The sequence below is a fragment of the Papaver somniferum genome, unplaced genomic scaffold (assembly GCF_003573695.1).
Source record: "Papaver somniferum cultivar HN1 unplaced genomic scaffold, ASM357369v1 unplaced-scaffold_132, whole genome shotgun sequence".
Classification (NCBI taxonomy): Eukaryota; Viridiplantae; Streptophyta; class Magnoliopsida; order Ranunculales; family Papaveraceae; genus Papaver; species Papaver somniferum.
This window is the reverse complement of record NW_020622381.1, coordinates 15,680,295-15,699,989: the sequence shown is the minus strand read 5'-3', so window position 1 is coordinate 15,699,989 and position 19,695 is coordinate 15,680,295.

Here is a 19,695-nt window from a genome sequence, read left to right as displayed (position 1 = left end):
TTTCACATGATCATCTTTTGACTTTCGTCAAGAATAAAAGATGAACTTGGTTAAAGCGAAATCTTACCAACACATATTTCGAGAAATATGTAAGCGAGTTAAACTCAGCTCGAAATATCAAATGTGTATAAAATAAAGTCTATATAGCTATACGAATTTTGTCGCAATAGGAGATAGATGAGTTCAAGTCTAAGTGATACATGAGTTCAAGTATCCACATACCTTTTGTTGATGAAGTTCCACAAGCTCCTCTTAGTAGTTTTTCGTCTTCAATCGATGAATGCCGTGAAGTCTAAAGCTCAACTACACATTCTATCCTAATCCGAGACATAGCTGTAAGTGGACTAGAAATCAAGACTTATAGTTTTGACAACTAAACTTGACAAACAAGCTTGAGATAACAACGCTTGAGAGTTCGACCGAGAAGTGCTCTAACAATCTCCCCCTTTGTCAATTTTAGTGACAAAACTATCCATACATATGGATTACAAAATAAATAAATGTTGTAGCTTCTCATCCAAATGCTTGATTTATTTGGTTCTTCAACATTAATCGAAATCTTCGTCACTTCCAAGTACTCCAGTGATTCTAAACGTATTCAACTCAGCATCATAGTTGTTGAAGATCCATAGCCATAACAAAAAGAAAACCATTGTTCTCAATTATTTTTATACAATGTCATATTATTATTACACAACATCAAAGCTCAATTGTATCAAAACTTTGACAATAATACTATGGTGATATGTATCACTCCCCCTTAGTCAATACTTCATCTCACAATGAAAACCACTCCCCCTTACATAATGATCCGTAAACCATATGTATTTGTAGTGTGAACTACACAATAATTCTCCCCCTTTTTGTCAATATAAATTGGCAAATGTACGAAAACTAGTGGGATCATTATGAAATTCTCATAGAAATACTTCATGACAAAAAAGAGAACATATCAACTTTGTTTCGATGATTTCACATAGTCGGAACTTAGTGTTTCACCAAGGAGTTTATAAAGATACAAGAAAACTCTTACAATATTCCACAGCCGCACTCCCCACAAAGATTTGGTAATAAAGCATAAGTTTAATTAAGATCTCTCCCCCATAAAATGTCATTCCCGAAAGAACAACAAGAGCGACCTTATTTTTACAAGAAAAGAAGGATTTCTTTGGACATTAACAAATTACATGAAACATGAATTTGTATCCAGAAAACTCAATTAAATTAACCACAAGAAAACCCATGATTAATTTAATGGGAGATGCTCAACATAAGAGAACTTACAGAGCCATACAGTACTTTCACATAGAAGTGGATCAGGGAAAGATCAATACTACGGAATATTCAAAGATTCATTCTATTTTTCATCAATATTTGCATAATGACACAATAGACTTAACTTTTGACATATATGGGACAATCATAATTCACAGACGCAAACACACATATCCCATAACTTAATTTCCAATATATAAAACCAATGAAGATTAATACTGAAAATCATCTTCCAAATAAACTTTATAATTTAAATAAATAAATCTAAAAACATTGCAAGATGAAAATCGTTGGCAATAGAAAGGTGTGATCACAAATAAGATATTCCAAACCCTAGTTATCCTTATTAAACACAAGAATAAATTCTCATAAGAAGTTTCCTAGACATTGTAGAGCTTTCTCAGGGCATCTACTGAGAATTCCTTCTCATTATTGAAGTACTCATTGATTATGGGATCATTTAATTCCTCTATATCTTCAGAAATATCAGTTAACTCACTAAGTTCTCTTTTCAGTTCACACAGGGTGTTCTTTGTCAGAGATAACATTTTTCATAGTGAGTTATCCTTTCCAAAGAGAACATGATTTGAGTTTTTAAATCATTTCTTTTACTGATGAAATCCTTCACCATATCCCTAAAGTTATTATCATCTAGACAAATAGACAAAAAACAGTTAGAGAAAGAACCTTTTTCATCATTTGTAGATTTCTCCTTTTTTCTTTCTTGCGGGTTGAATTCCTTCACAAAGATACACATTAACTGCTTCTACTGCATCTCTTTTTGTGGTACCTCTAGTTACAGGAGCCATGAAACTGCATCTTTCAAAGAGAAAGGAGTGAAGGGCATTTTGATCACACTAGAGTACCGGATAACTAAACCCTAAACAAAAACTTTGAAAAAATCTTCACGGTACACGATCCATTATCTATTTTTGATAAGAAAATATTCAATTGCAAATCTTAACTTAAATAATCTTAAACTGCCAAGGATAAGAATTTAACAACTATACAAGACTTGAGCAACCTTGATGCAATCCTCATATTCTCAAGTTAATAATGAGGATGCAAACGTCACTATAATTAAATAGTGATGGAGAGAAAAGAATGCTCACATCTTGTGTCACCAGGTGACTTATCAAGGTTTGTTGCATAAATAGATTTCTTACCTCGTCTGACTATGGTTCTCTTAGACTTCTTCTTGTCTCCAGGAGTTCCCTGTTGATTATGCAAAACCAGATTCATCCTTTGCATGTCATTCTGAAGTTTGGCAATTCGTTTATTGTTCCTCTTGAATTTTCAACACTTACTTTGAAAATGATTTGCATTTCCACAAAACATACACTTCAGAGATGATTTTTCGTTTTGCAGAATGGACTCCTGTTTATCACAACTTTTAATATCCATAGTTCCAGAACCGGTCGGAACAAAGGAATTATTTGCGCTCGCAGTCTTCCTTTTGAACCCTAAACCATTTGTGTTTCCAAAAGATTTATGTCCGAATAACATTGCTGAAATCCTGTCAGAGCTTCCAGATAACCTTTGCAGGTCACACTTAAGGATATAAATCTCTTTTTCTTTTAAAGATAGGGTTCTGGTGAATTCATTATTAAGACAGTCAATCTCAAGATATTTCACCTGAAGTGATGATTCAAGTTTCTTCAACCTCATTTTTAGTTGAAGATTTTCTTGATGAGTTTCTTCATTTTTATCCAAGAATTAAAAATCTTAGTGTCAGACTCGTATTCTGAATCAAAATTTGAGATAGTAGAAGTTTCTGCAGCGAACACTGAAATTTCTGTGCAAATTTCGAAAGTATGCGGATTGACCAACTGAATTGATTTCCTTTGTATTGAATCATCTTAAGCATCAGAAAGAGAGAGAGAGATTTCTCAGATCTCTTGCTTCTTCTCACAATATCATTGATCGTTTCTAAAATCAATGACATGTCAGGATCAATATGATTTGAACAACATTCATCAGGCTAAGACAAGTAAGGAAGAGTACTTGTGTTGGCCACAACATTAAATGCGGAAGTTCTGGCTGTGTTCTGATCATGATCAAGAACTCTTAACTTTCCAATGAGTGAGTTTATGGAAATATTATCAAGGTTATTTCCTTTAACGATGACATGTTTCTTAGAATCGTATTTGGCTGGTAACGATCTGAGAATTTTCATCACAATATCCTTTTCAGGAATAGTCTTACCTCATGCAAAAGATGCATTAAAAATTTCAGACACTTTGTGATTAAACTCATCAAATGAATCTTCATCAGCCATACGAAGGTTTTCTCAATCAGAATTTAGGTTTTGAAGCCTGGCTTCTTTCTCAAAGGAATTTCCTTTAAATACAGTTTCTAAGATATCCCAGGCTTCTTTAGACTTGGTGCATGTAATCACATGGTGCTGAAGATCTGGGGTAATGGCATATATGATAGCATTCAATGCGTCAGAATTTTGCTTTGCAGCGAGAATCTCGGCAGGATCATATGCACCAATATCCTTTGGAACATTACATCGCCTTCTATAACGACCGGAGGATCATAGCCATTAACTACACGAACCCATGATTGAAAATCACGCGTTTGAAGAAAGGCAGGTATAGCAATTTTCCACCATAGATAATTCGAGCCATCGAAGACTGGTGGTACGTTTATATAGATAGCGTTTCTGTCCATAGAGTCAGATTGCTACAAACACCGACTTATGAGGTCTTAAACATGTTTTCCTGCTCCGATACCAAATCGAAAAAGAGGGGGTTTAACAACCACACCCAATATTTCGTTTAGGAAATCTGCATAGACAAACTCCAATATATTTCCAAGAGAATCAACTAGACAGTCAAACTCAATCAATCTCTATTTCTCAAATCAATCTGCAATTGAACAGATAAAAATCTGTGAGCCGGATTAATATGAGAAATAACTTGGAGGTACCAAAGACCAATATCCAAGCGTCAATCAATTTCAATCAACAACCAAAGGTTGGATCCACCAATTGATTGAACTACGCACAACATGCGATATTTCAATTATATAAAAATATAATGCGGAAAAGAAATAACACAAACACCAAAAATTTTGTTAACGAGGAAACTGCAAATGCAGAAAACCCCGGGACCTAGTCCAGATTTGAACACCACACTGTATTAAGCCGCTACAGACTCTAGCCTACAACAAGTTAACTTCGGACTGGAATGTGTTGAGCCCTAACCAATCTCACACTGATTAAGGTACAGTCGCGTTCCTTACGCCTCTTGAACCACGCCGGATTCTGCGCACTTAATTCCCTTAGCTGATCTCACCCACAACTAAGAGTTGCTACGACCCAAAGTCGAAGGCTTGATAAACAAATGTGTCTCACACAGAAAAGTATATTGAATAGATAAATATGTCTCCCACAGAAATACCTACGATTTTTTGTTCCGTCTTTTGATAAATCAAGGTGAACAGGAACCAATTGATACACCGGTCTTATATTCCCGAAGAATAGCCTAGTAATATCAATCACCTCACAATAATATTAATCGTATGGTAGCGAAACATGATATTGTGGAATCACAAATGATGAGAACGAAGATGTTTGTGACTAATTTTTATCTTACCTATTGAAAAGACGAGGTACCCAAATATACCTCAATCTAAAACTTTTTCACTTATAAGTTCTTTCTCCGAAAGTGATTGTCTATGGACTTAATCGAAACGATACAACTAATCGGTTCACACTTTTGTGTGATCGTCTATGGATATGAGATCGAGAAAATACGATAACAACATAACTTGTTGATTGACTATGGATTCAAGATCGAGACAATACAACAACAAAGTATGTTTACTTGATAATAGGTTCGGACTTAACCAAACACCATAGGATTGCTATCAAGTAAATAGGAATTAACGTTTGTGTATTGTACTTCTAATTATAATAAAAACAATTATAATTACGGAAATATAAAAGTAAAATACACAACAAGATTTTGTTAACGAGAAAACCGCAAATGCAGAAAAACCCCAGGACCTTTTCCAGAATTGAATACTCTCAGGATTAAGCCGCTATACAAAATCTAAACCAACTTCGTATATTTGAGACCAAGCAACTAAACCTATAGTTCACCTAGTTCCGTTTGTATCCCTGCGCCTCCAACTTGTAATAAGTCACGCACTTGGAACAATTCCTTTGGTTCGTATTCCAAACAGTAAAGGAACGACAAATCTGTTCGGTAACGACTCTTTTCAAACAAGTGATATGAGTTTGACAAAAGGGTCTTCCGTTTATCCCACTAAACTCCTTTGTCAGGTTCTTAGATCTATCTCAATACAATTACCAAAGTAATTGTCTAGATTTTGCAATCAATACATCTTAGTCACAAATACAATATATTGATGTCGATCTACTCAACTAATCAATCAAGGTTATCACAAAAATAAACCGATTATAGTTGGATCCCCAGCCGATCAAGTTTTGTGCACACCAAAGATTATGAACTCAAACAAGCAATCTTCTTTGTCTCAAATCTTCTTAGATCTTCAATAAACACCTGCACAGAATCAACTTGAATCTCTTGTAATCAATCACACACAGAACGGAGTCTGTTAACAATGGATTATCACAAGACGTCTTTAGATCTACAAACAGTCTAAAGATCCCCGTCGAAACTTCGATCTAGTTTGAGTAAATCTTATATCAGAAGAGAAGATTCTCAAGCATAAACAAACTAGGTGCAATCAAAGTTCAACCGCCGTTAGTCAATCAAATCAATCGAAAACTAATAATAAACTGCAATTATCTAGTTTCCCACCAACGGTACTCGTAGAGCTTCCCAATCCCAAAGAAGTCTTTAAAACAAGCGGTCGTAAGAGATTTCGCCTAATTAGGATACTTTCTTCTCCGAATAGACGGCTCCACCAGTAACAACACAACTAGGTAGTTTTGCTGGCTCTGAGGATTAGTTTGCTTGAAATGTAAAGTTCAATATTTATATACCAAGGAAGTTTGCACACCAAGGAATTTCCAAAGCCGAAAATATTCTCAAGATATGCAATATATTTCCAAATTCGGTTTTCATAATTCCTGGAAATGCTCTGTTCAAATAATGACCAAAATCTCAGTAGAAAATCTCCAATTAGTAAATGCACATCACCAATTTTTATTTTCTAAAGATATGCATTTTAATTGCTGGAAATTAAAAGCATATAAAACTAAAAACTTTAATTAAAAGATTCTCAATTTATTTCGATCCGAGATTTTATCCTTTAGCTATTAAGGAATATCTTTAAAAAATAAAAGATAAGAATAACTGCACATGTTCAAAGTATGTCGACATCTTTACTTTGTAAATCCTTTTTCATATTTACAATATTGGAACCGATTTTCCACACTTCCAAACAAGTTTAGAATTGGTTCATTTGATTTCCAAGAACTATGTGATTGATCAAAAACATTCAATCATCATTCATGGGTTTAACGGTTCTACCAAAACAAGTTTCGGTTCTACCTCCATGTGGGTACTAGGATCGGTCACACTAGTTACCAAAAGTTGGTTGACTAGGTACTAGGATCGTTTGTCACATATATGTGGTATAAACTTGTATTCGGTTGCACAAGTTATAGGATCGGTCACACCAATTACTAAAACTTGTTAACCTACTACATGGATCGATTACACATCTTGTGATTAGTCCCGGACAAGTTCTAGGATCGATCACCCAATGACTAGGAATGGTCACACAAATTACAAATATCGATCATATCATCTCAGGTGATTACTTAAGATCGGTTTCACTAATAAAAGTCATACCAATACAAAATTCAGGCCTTGTGAATAGTTTTACCAAGATACATAAACAAGTTATGATCGGTTATATTAAACACACATATTGGTAATCCAAAGATTTGCAATGAATAACAATACTAATAAGCCTAGCGATTTCCCTTTCGATTCATAAAATAAGTTTATGAATTGTACTTCCTTTAAACGAATGTAAAACATTGTTTCCTAGGACGAAATCTTCACCCATGCCTATACACATAATCACAATAGCATTCATACGATTATGTCGATGCCTTATACACGAAGTTCAAAAGATAGATGTTATATTTCGTATTGTAATTCCTTAATACTATGTCTAACTAGAGTATAATCATTCACAGCTTCACAGTTATGTTTTCAATATGCACGACTTGAAAGATACGTTAGGAAAGAAACAATTCAAGTAAAATATTACTAACCTCAAGTGTAAGGATGATGTCGTCGTTGTAGCTCTTTACTTCTTCGCATTCTTCAAGTCTTCACGTAATACTTGTAAGTCTCATATCCTAGTAACTTTCTATCTAACCTATACGAAGTTGACTCAAGTAAATAATCAAGCGAATCTTTAAATGAGTTTTGATTCACTAAAATATGACAACCAAACTTGACATACCAACGCTTGGTGGGTTCAACCTAGCAATGATCTAACACCTATCGGAGATTAAATCTCGAGAAAATCTTAGAGAAGATAGTACTCAATAGGATAGAACAAAGTAAGATCGGAACACGCAACTACAGAGAAAATAGTTGGGTCTGGCTTAAAATTCCAATGAAGTCTTTAAGTCGTTAACCTATAATGGTTTTAGGAAAAACCTAGGTTAAAGGAGAATTGACTCTAATCGCAACTAGTATCACACATGAGGTGTGGACATTAGTATTCCCAGTTGCTAGAGTTCTCCCTTATATTCACCGTTAGATGAAAAACTGATTAGAGTCAAGCTAATATCTTTCAACCGTTAGATTGAACTTAGCTTGTTATACACAAATTAAATGTGCCTTCATTTATATATGGGTAACCGTACCTTAACGTGTACACTTGGTTTCTCAACAATAATTAACCGAAGTTAGCCATATGAACACTTTCATATCAACCTTGTTCATCTTTATCACAACTAGTTCAAATGACTCAAATGAAACTAGTTATAGAGTTGTTCAATTGTTTATATTCTTATAGAAGTATACAAGATACAATTGAAGCAAAATCGATTTTGATTCACTCGAATCAATTCATGAACATTATAGCCACGGTTTGCAAAAGATTGCATTACTTATTATATAAATGTATTTGTTCATAAACAAACCGATTTTAGAACTTAACCCACTCAAGTATGCAAACGGGTACGCATACTTAGAGTTCCGGACTTGGTTTGTCTGCAAGTATGCGAATGGGTACACATACTGTCATTCACAACCAAACTCAGTTGATTTAGTATGAAAACGGGTACGCATACTAAATTCCCGGACTTGAACTGTTAAGCCAGTACGCATATGGGTAAGCATACTCAGTTCCCAGACTTCAACTGTTAAACCAGTACGTATACACGTATGCATACTATGATTCCCGGACTTGGAGTAACTTTCAACGGTTAGCATACAAGTACGCATATTGTGATTATATTCAATCAATGGTTAATCATTCTAAACTCCATTTTAATCATTGAAACATTCTTAGAAGACGGGAATTGATGTCTCACACAAACTATTAGCTTCAAAGCAATTTTCAAGTGATCAATAGATCAATACGAAACATTCCGAGTCTACATAAAATGACTGTCTCACACAAATCATGTAAAATGTTACCAGGCGATTTTCACATGATCATCTTTTGACATTCGTCAAGAATAAAAGATGAACTTGGTTAAAGCGAAAGGTTACCAACACATATTTCGAGAAATATGTAAGGGAGTTGAACTCAGCTCCAAATATCAAATTTGTATAAAATAAAGTCTATATAGCTATACGACTTTTTTCCCAATAGGAGATAGAATAAAAATAGACTTCTGAGTGATAGATGTGTTCAAGTCTCCACATACCTTTTATTGATGAAGTTCCACAGGCTCCCCTTAGTTGTTCTTCGTTTTCAATCGATGAACGCCGTGAAGCCTTAAAGCTCAACTACACATTCTATCCTAATCCGAGACATAGCTATAAGTAGACTAGAAATCAAGACTTATAGTTTTGACAACTAAACTCGACAAACAAGCTTGAGATAGCAATGCTTGCAAGTTCGACCGAGCAGTGGTCTAACAAGAACCAAGCAAAGAATATTCACTGATATTAATTTTGATTGTTGTTGTAGTAATGAGGTTCAAACTCTCGGACTTGTGAAGATTAAATTTAAAGATTTAGTAAAATTATATACAAAAATATTAACAAAGTGGGCGAGAGGTAACCAAGACACTAGAATCCACTATTACACATGAATGATGTCAAATATTTCATAACTCTAATTATCCTTTTAATCCTTTATTTCTTAATCCACAAATAATCAAACATATTCTCAAAAATTAATTGTATCTCTTAAGCATAGATTATCTAACCAAAGCATAACCTATCTAATTGAATCACAACTAATGAAGAAAATTATGTAAACTTATAAGAACTCTGCAAAAGCAGTGATTGAGTGAATTATAATTAAATATTAGAGAAAATGAAATAGTTACCCATTGTTCATGTGTGAATAGCTTCATCCATTGCCTTGGTTACGAGAAAATTAGCCGCTCATCATGTTGGAAAACCTCTCAAAGAATTTCATTGATGCTCAAAAATGGTTTACAAATGATGAGAATATGAGAAATACAATAAAACCGGGTTTGTAACAATTATATTTGTTACAAACCAGAGAACTACGACCCTCAGTGACAAAATAAGACTGATGCGGGTGTGTCGCAAACGCTGTAGTAAATAAGTCTGCCTGATGTGACCCACAGGTGTGATTCATTATTACTATAGGAAAACGACTGCTGGTGCAGGTCCGTTCTTCGTGTTCTTCAGTGTTCTTCAATGGCAGCAGTAACAGCAGGTGGTCTCTCTGCAAATTCGATTTTTTTGACTCTGTGGTTCTCTAAACTTCTCCCAATCTCTCCCCTCCGATTCTCTATGATCCCCTCAACATATTTATACTCCTTAGCCCCATTTAATTACGCCAAAATTCTCAATATTCTTCATTAAACTCGGCAGTTAAAGAAAATATTTTCCGGATATTTTTTCTTCATCCGAGCATCTGCAGCAGTCCAACCTTCCTTATTTTCCTTCTACACGGTCCAGAGTGTTGCTAGAGTCATCATACACGAGCAGAACACGCATAAATCTTCAAAAACTCGTGAATTATTCTTCTCATGCACGGGCTGCCCTGTTTTCTTGTCACGGATTTTCCAGCCAATTTTGATCAAAACAAACACCCATACCAGCTTTGTTAGGACATATCACAACTACCCATTAAGTTTCAGCCCTTTAGTCTACCCAGAAATCCTTCAAATTTCGATCGAAAAATTCACCAGAGAGCTGCTCTTTTTTCCCTCCAATTTTTAAGTTCAAACGAAGAAGGTGGTGTCCCCCTAACCAGATGTGGGGTTCGAATAACAGCTGCCTGTTTTGGGGGTGACCTGGGGTGCCCCTTAACCAAATCTGGGCTCCGTATAGCAAGTGCCCTCCGGGGGTGTTCCGAGTGATTTTTCGAGCCGATTTTTCCAACAATATTTATTTTCCAAAAATACCTAAAAATACACAAAACACCATAATAAGGACGAAAACGAGTACCAACAATACGAAACATTGAGGACAAATTAGACACATAAATGTGTCTATCATTCACTGTTAGATGAAAGCTTTGAATCTTATTCACATAAACAAGATATACACTCTGGTTAGGTAAACAATAACCAAATTATATACAAAGACTATGTTCAACATGGTTAGCCGAAACTAGCCGGTTTGAACTTAAAAGCTTAACACTCATTTACATGAACACAAAGGCATTAATCTTGAGTCACAATCATGTGACTAAATGAGTCCAGTGTTTTTAGAGAATTGATCAAATGCAAATCATCTCGTAGAAATAATTTAATGGCATTTGAACACAATCAACATAGTTTGTAAACGCACAAAGTACAAATACATTAGTCGTTCGGAATCGGCTGAATCATGGTACGCGGGTCAGTTTGCAAACTTATGAGAAAAACCTAGTTCCGGAGTTGACAGAAATTTTTTAGTTCACGTACCGGTTTGCAAACTTAGGTGCAAAACTGAGTTCCGGAGGTCACAAAACTTTTTCAGTTTGCGAACCGGTTTGCAAACCTTAAGATTTTACCGATTCCGGAATTCACATAACCTTTTCAGTTTGCGTACCGGTTTGGGTACTAAACTAGTTCAGGAACATAGAACTGTATTAGTTCGCATACCGTTTTAAATACTTAAACCCGTTCCCTTACCATAGTTCCAAAATGGTTTGTATAAGAATATACATACCTATCTGGATCAAGAAACAAACAGATTTTCCCATGATGTGCATAGGAATATGCGAATCACATAAATCTTTAAGTCGATATATAGCTACTCCACTACTTGTACGAGTACATGTAATACATCTTCGACATATAACATTTATCTCAGCTTGTAAGACTGATAACACTGTCTTGTATTTCGAATATAGTAGTCTATATTTCTCTATATATCAATTCGAAACATTCCCGAATAACATCAATGACACTATCACTGTTCTAGGCTATTTTCGAATGGTAAACTTGAATCATTAGTTGGTTCCGAACAATAAATTTTTCTCCGCCGAAATTGATCAAGTATGAACAAATATTCATTAAGTTTAGTCATTATATTTCGAGAAATTCATAAACTAAATAATTAGTTCTCGACTCGAAATTCTTGTCTATGCAAGCTAGTCTAATTAGTTATGCGACAATCGTCTCAAGGATAGAAAGGTTAATATAACTTGAGAAATAGGTGGTTCAGTCTTCACTTACCTTTTGTTGATGAAGTGCTCCTAAAGATTCGGTGGATCTTAGACTTCAAAGGGTAGTACGCAAATGATGACTGGTTTGTTTCTCAACTACCTCTATTCTAGACTGCGACTTAACTAATTGTAGACTAGAAATCAAGTTACAGTTTTGACAACTGAATTTGACAACAAGCTTGATACATCAACACTTGTGAGTTCGACCGAGCAATGCTCTAACAATCTCCCCATTTGTCAATTTTAGTGACAAACTATTAATACATATGGATAATAAAAATAAAGCTTTGAAAAACTCCTCGATCCATCATGCCTTGATTTCCTTGGTTTCTTCAACTATCCTTGAACTCTTCATTATTTCAAGTCGCAGTGATTCTAAACGTGTTCAACTCAGCATCGTTGTTGTTGAAGATCCGTAGCTATAACGACATTCGTCGTTATACAGAATCATAGTATTATTATCTTCTCTCCAAAGTTAAATTGTATCTCAACTCTGAAGTAATATTACGGTGATATGTTTCTCCCCCTTAATCAATACTTACATCTTTTGTATAATAAGTGAAACCTATTGATTAATGATTCACCCACCCTTACATAATGATCCGTAAACCATATATATGTAGTAAGAAACTACTCAATAATTTCCCCCCTTTTTGTCAATAAAATTAACAAAGATACGAAAATCGCGGGATCATAATGAATACAACCAAAAGATATCTCAAATTTTAAGGAAGATGGAAATACTATATAATAACATAGTTAAAATGCAACTCCTCAAATCAACTTGTTTAAATGATATCACATAGTAATAAATACTTAGGCTCATCCTAGGAGATTAAAAAGATACAACCATCTCCTTTAAAATTCCATAACCACACTCCGTACAAAGATATAGCAATTAAGCACAAGTTTATTTAAGAATTCTACCCCATTAATCGTCATTCCCAAGAGAACAACATGAGTGACCTTGCTTTGTGAAAAAGAAGGATTTTTGTGGACATTAACAAATCATAAGGATTTGTACCCAAAGTATCGACATAAATTAATCTCAAGTCCAGTTACGAACAACGAGACAATTTTAGTCGATTTTACACAACGTAAGAGAATCTTACGGGGTGTGTTAATGATAGGTGTCTAAAACACCTAATTCTATATCTAGTATTTATGCTTTCTTTGCTACTTTTCTTGTAAATTATGTATCTTATGTTTGCTTTTGAGTTTATTAGGTGCAACGGAATCAGTTCGAGCAAAAGAAGGAGAAATCATTCATTTGAAGCGAGAAGGAGCAAAAAGGTCATTTCATAGGCGAGTGATCCTTGGAGCTAGCCAAAGTTATGTAGCAAAGGAGGGGAAGAATGAAATGTCAGTCCCTTGTAACTGACAATTGAGCAATAAAGAGAATAGGCATGTCAGTTCTCTAGAACCGACAAGCCATTTCTGAACTGGTTATCCCTTATCTACTTCCCTGGATACCATCAATAAGTTCCCCTTTCTATTACTAAAACCCTAGAATTCAGTAGGCATTTTTTCCCAATCATTACTCTCTAACTCTAAGAAGAAAGGAAAAATGGTTGCGGCTGTTATTTGAATTTGGGGGAAGATTTGATTCTGCTGGTGATCAATTGAACCACGCAGAGAAATTGTTCATCTGAAATTCAGAGAAGGGAGAGATGAATCTGTTGCTTTTGGTGATGAGATGAGAAAGAGATAAAGAACTGAAGATTACAAGGGGGTTTTCTGCTGAGAAGTGAGATGGTGAAATTGAAGTTGAGGTTTGATGTGAAATGGAACTGGGTATGTTTGGTTTTGAAATCAAGACAATAAGATGATGTTGGTGTTGTTATTATTCGATGGGTGTGCTTCTGATTCAGAGTTAGGGTTTTCTTGAAATGATTTTAAGCTGAAGATGGTGGAATCGATGGGTTCTAGTGATGATGATTTGAATGTGAGATTGCATTGATTCTGATGAAGACGGTGATGAGAAGACTAGGGTTTCTGCTACAGGAATTGGTGCTGCTGATGTACTCGCATCTGTGAGAATGAAAGAAGGGGATTTGAGGTGTTTGATTGATCTCAGAAGATGGGTTTTAGTACAGAAACTGAGATGGTGGTTTAGTTGGTGCCAAGGGTTGTTTTTGATGGAGATTGCAGGCGTTAGATGTATGTTAGGTTACTGGAGTTGAAGTTACAGGTGAATCTGAGGTATAGCTGTTGAGTATGACACTGAAGCCGTGCTGCTGCTATAATGAAGGATCTGGTGATGATTATTTATGTGCATCTACAGATGGTAGTGTGTTCTGAGCTTGTTGTTGAGTTCCAGTGAAGTAAGAGACCAATGGAAGTGAAGCTGCTGCTATATAGAGCTGAGTTGCAGCTGTTACTACAGGTGAACATAAGATTCAGCTGTAAATGGAGTTGCTGCCATGGCTCTGGTGGTTTCATGAGTTAAGATGGTGCTGGTTGTGTATGTGCAACTGAGATGAATCAGAGAAGAAGTGAAAGTGGACTTACTGCAATGAGACTGCAGGGAGTAAATGGAGAATGGATGAAGCTGCCGTTCTGGTGAGAATGGGAGTTGGTGTTGCTGCAATTGTGTTTAAGGGCTTGTTGTCGCAGTAAGACTCAAATGAGCATTGCAGGTTTGAGCTGAAATGGCATAGATGAATGTTAGGGCAGGTTTGAGCTTGATGTTGGTTGCTAGTGATGCTGCAATGTAGAGAGGAAGTCTTGTGTTGTGTGATGTTGCTGCCGGTGAGAGTAAAAGCTGAAATTGGAGTTGCAGCTGCTGATCAGCGTTAACAAAGTTTGGAAACGACATTGCAGGTTGTCTGGTGGGTGTTTAGAGTGGCTGAAAAACTTAGTGAAGGAGTTGACAAAGCGCAGTTATGATATGAGAGTAATGCACATCCATCATGGCTGGATGAGAAGCAGTAAAGCGCAACCATTGGCAGCACAGCTCAGGCCAGTGCAAATGGCTTATGCCATGGCAACTAAACCAAGTCAGCCCAGTTAGCTCACCTGAATAGGTGACTCATTTCTGACTCATGACATCATTGAGTTGACTCGGGTGACTAGACCTGACCCGGTTTGACTCTTCTTTGACTCGTTGACCGGTGACCGGGTGGACTTTGCCAGTCACCTGAGATATTTTCCCGGCCAAATTCCGACCGGCGATGCCAGTTTTCTGGCGACAATTTTTGGACAGAATTTTACATAGGTTTTTCTACATATGGGCTTGGTGGACATCTTTGTATTGGACTTTTAAGACTTGACCTAATTTTGGAAGGGAGAAAAGTTACAAAAGGAAAGTCTTCTACAACTTTTAGGATCACGTATTATTCTACTTGGAGCTTTGGAGATAGCCGCAAGTAGGGTTTGCTTTTGTATTTATTTTTCATCTTCTTTATTTGATTATTAATTATGATGAACTCCATAGCTATGAGTAGCTAAATCTTATGTTATTGGTTAAAGATGTAGTCCTATATCCACAACTTGTGCTTGATTAATGCATTAGTTTTCTCTCTTGATTATCGTTCAAATCTCTACTGTTTTTAATAATCACATGATTGATGTATTGTGATAGGATTAGATGTTTGTTTGGTTAAGTGGCCAATTAATTGAACTTGCATCCTTGTCCATAGCTATTTTAGGGTTTTTCATCGAGCGATAACCCCGAATACAAGTAGCTTGATATGATCACGGTTTGTAGTGAAACACTCTTGTGATCATATGTAGAGTTTAACCATTGTCCGAATTGTCATGCACAATGTATGACAATTGCATTGATTAGCCTTTTTCCAAAACTTAATGCTCCTAGGAATTGAACTTAATTAGCGCAAGGCGTTAGGTTATTCTTTAGGTAGAATTCACATACGCAGCTCTAATGTGTGTGTTGATGAACTTAGAAAATTAGTAGATTATCTTGCTCTCTTGATACTCTAGGCTTTTGATAATAAAAGAGATTAAATTGTAATTCTAATCATGTATGCAAGCACTTGTTTAAGATAAAAGATGAACTCCTTGACCAATATCTTTCTCTCATTGATTATTTCTCCAATTTACTTTGCTTTTGATTTACTTTTGTTGTTTAAATAAAAATCAGAAATCCCCCCAATTGGTTACTTTAGGAAATTGAATACATAATAACTAGAATTGCCTCTCTGTGGAAACAAACTCTTCCTTACCTTGTACTTCATTTATATTTTGTCGAGTAAGAAAGTGAATTATTTTTGACGCATACGACTGCAAACAAATTTTGGCGCCGTTGCCGGGGAGGCAAACGGCTAGTTATTAAGTTTTTAGTTTCTTATCATCATTTCTGCTTTCATATTTGCTTTTTATTTCTTGTTTCGTTTTTCTGACTTGGTTGTGAGAATCTTTTTTCAGGTACTAATCTCTGGCTTTCAAGGATTGGAATTATCCAAGGTGCGGGATAGCTACTCGAAGAGAAACAATACTCCAAGCAAGATTTTACGAGACAAAAGAACAAGAGTTGGAAGTAGAAGAAGAGACTCTACAACAGCAAGAGGAAGAAGTTGTAGAACAAGAGGTTCTGGTTGAACAAGAACCACTTTTTGAAGAAGAAGAAGAAGCAATGGGTGATGCAAATCGTACACTCAAGGACTTGGCTTCTCACAAGCTGGATACACAACAATGGTGTATTCAAACGAACTCAACCTTCGAGATCAAGCCGGGGTTGATTAGAGAGTTACCAAAGTTCCATGACATGGTGAATGAAGACCCAAACAAGCATCTTATGGACTTCCATAGTCATGGCCATGCTTCCAGCAGAAACTAATGTGGATGGTGCAATGTTGAAAGCTTTCCCGTTCTCTTTGGCGGGCAATGCTAAGGAATGGTTGTATTACTTGCCTTCAGGAAGTGCCACTACATGGAACGGGTTGAAGAAACTTTTCTTAGAAAGGTATTTTCCTGCATCAAAGGCTACTCAAGTTCGCAAGGAGATTTGTGGTATAAAACAAAATGTGGGAGAATCTTTGTATGAATGTTGGGAGCGATACCAGAGATTGGTGGCAAGATGTCCACACCACCAATTCAGTGACGTTATGATAATCCAATACTTCTACGAAGGTCTCCAAACAAGTGATAAATATCTTCTTGATGCAGCGGGTGGTGGTGCACTAGTGAACAAGACGGTGGCCCAAGTTACCGAGTTAATTGAAAGCATGGCTGCGAACTCGCAACAATTCTACACAAGAGGTGAACCAATGGTTAGGCAAGTGCATGAAGTTATTGATTCATCATCACACCATGATCAAAGGATGGATAAGATGGAGCGAATGATGCAAAGGATGGATGCGGTTATTTTACCTTCACATGATGAAGAGTTAGAGCAAGCTAGTGTGGTCTTCCCAAATCAGCAAAGGCGGTATGATCCCTACTCCAACACTTAGAATCCGGGATGGAGAGATCATCCCAATTTCATCTAGGCTAACAAGAAAGGTGCAGTCCAACAACCTACTTTCAACCGTTCGGGTGGATTTCAGGCGCAACAACAACAATTTCAGCAACCGCAACAATCTATGAAAAATCAAGGTTCCGATATCGATGCAAAGCTTCAAACAATGATGCAAGGCATTTCTACTATGTTTCAAGAAAGTCAAAAAGATACTAAGAGTGCTATCAAGGAGTTGCAGACACAAATGAGTTCCATGGCGATGGATATAAATAAATTGAAGGCACAAAATGATGGGAAACTCCCTTATCAACCTATAAACCCAAAAGAGGGTATCAATGCTATTACGTTGAGAAGTGGTACACAACTTGTGCATCCCGAAGCTACTGATTCAGGCAAGGTGGAAACACCAAAGGAACCTGTTTTGGAGGAGAAAAATGAGGATTCTCCCCAAAATTCTGAGGTACCTATTTCTAAATCTAAAACTCCGGTTTCTACTTATGTTCCTCCTTTACCTTTCCCTCGCAGATTTGCAAGTTCCAATAAGGCAGAACTAGAAAAGGAGATTTTAGACGTTCTTAAAAAGATCCGTGTGAACATACCACTCATTAGTTCTATTAAGCAAGTTCCAAAGTATGCAAAGGTGTTGAAGGACTTGTGTACCAATAAGCAAAGGATCAAAGGTAATGAAGTGCTAAGTGTGGGGGAGAATGCTTCGACAATCTTACAACACAAACTCCCACTGAAATGCAAGGATCCCGGTAGCTTTGACATTCTAGTCACAATTGGTAACACCACATTTAACAAAGCTATGTTGGACTTAGGTGCATCCGTTAATTTTATGCCTGCATCTATGTATAACTCACTCGATCTTGGTCCTCTTAAAAGGGCTGGAATTGTATTGCAATTATCCGATCGCTCTAATGTCTACCCAATGGGTATTGTTGAGGATGTTCTTGTACAGGTTAATCAATTAGTATTTCCAGCAGATTTTTGTGTCTTAGAGATGGATGAAGGTTCACCGGACTCTTCTCTTCCATTGCTACTTGGCCGTCCCTTCATGAAAACGGCGAAAACCATTATTGATGTGGACAAGGGAACGCTAACTATGGAGTTTGATGGAGAAATGATACGTTTCAACATTTTCGAAACGATGAGATATCCTAGTGATGTCCACTCTTGTTTCTCCATTGATGTGATGGACACATTGACGCAATAAATGTTTGAGTTGAATGGTGTTGATACTTTGGAAACCGTGCTTACTACACCTATTGACGATGGTTATGAGTATGCTAATGAGATTAAAGAAACCATTGGTTCTCTTGACTTATTACCGGAAAAATCAGCAATTAAGAATATTTCACATGATTCTTTACCTTGCAATGATGATAAACTTGTGCCATCTATTGTTAAATCTCCAAGTTTAGAATTGAAACCTCTTCCAAGTCACTTAAAGTACTTGTACTTGGGTGACAAGGAAGATTTACTCGTGATTGTTTCTAACGAGCTTAGTGAATTACAGGAGAAAAAACTTCTAAGGGTGCTAAGGACGTACAAGACGGCCATAGGATGGACAATTGCCGATATCAAGGGTATAAGCCCTGCCGTTTGTATGCACAAGATTCGTTTGGAAGAAGATGCAAAGCCTACAAGGGAAGCGCAACGTCGTTTGAACCCTCCCATGATGTAAGTAGTGAAAAAGGAGATACTCAAGCTTTTGGACGTGGGCGTTATCTACCCCATATCCGATAGCAAGTGGGTAATCCCGGTACAAGTGGTACCGAAGAAATCAGGTGTGACGGTGGTGGAAAATGATAAGAACGAACTTGTCCCAACTCGTGTGCAAACCGGTTGGAGGGTTTGTATTAATTATAGAAATTTGAATGCCACTACTAGAAAAGATCACTTTCCATTGCCTTTTATTGATCAAATGCTTGAACGTTTAGCTGGACACTCTTACTATTGCTTCCTTGATGGGCTATTCAGGTTACAATCAGATTGTGATATCCCCGGAGGATCAATAGAAAACTACTTTCACTTGTCCTTTCGGTACTTTTGCTTATAGAAGGATGCCTTTTGGCTTATGCAATGCTCCAGCTACCTTCCAAAGGTGTATGGTAAGTATTTTTTTCAGAATATGTTGAAAACATAGTCGAAGTGTTTATGGATGACTTTAGCGTCTTTGGTGATTCATTTGACCTTTGCTTGAACAATTTGTCACTAATCCTTGA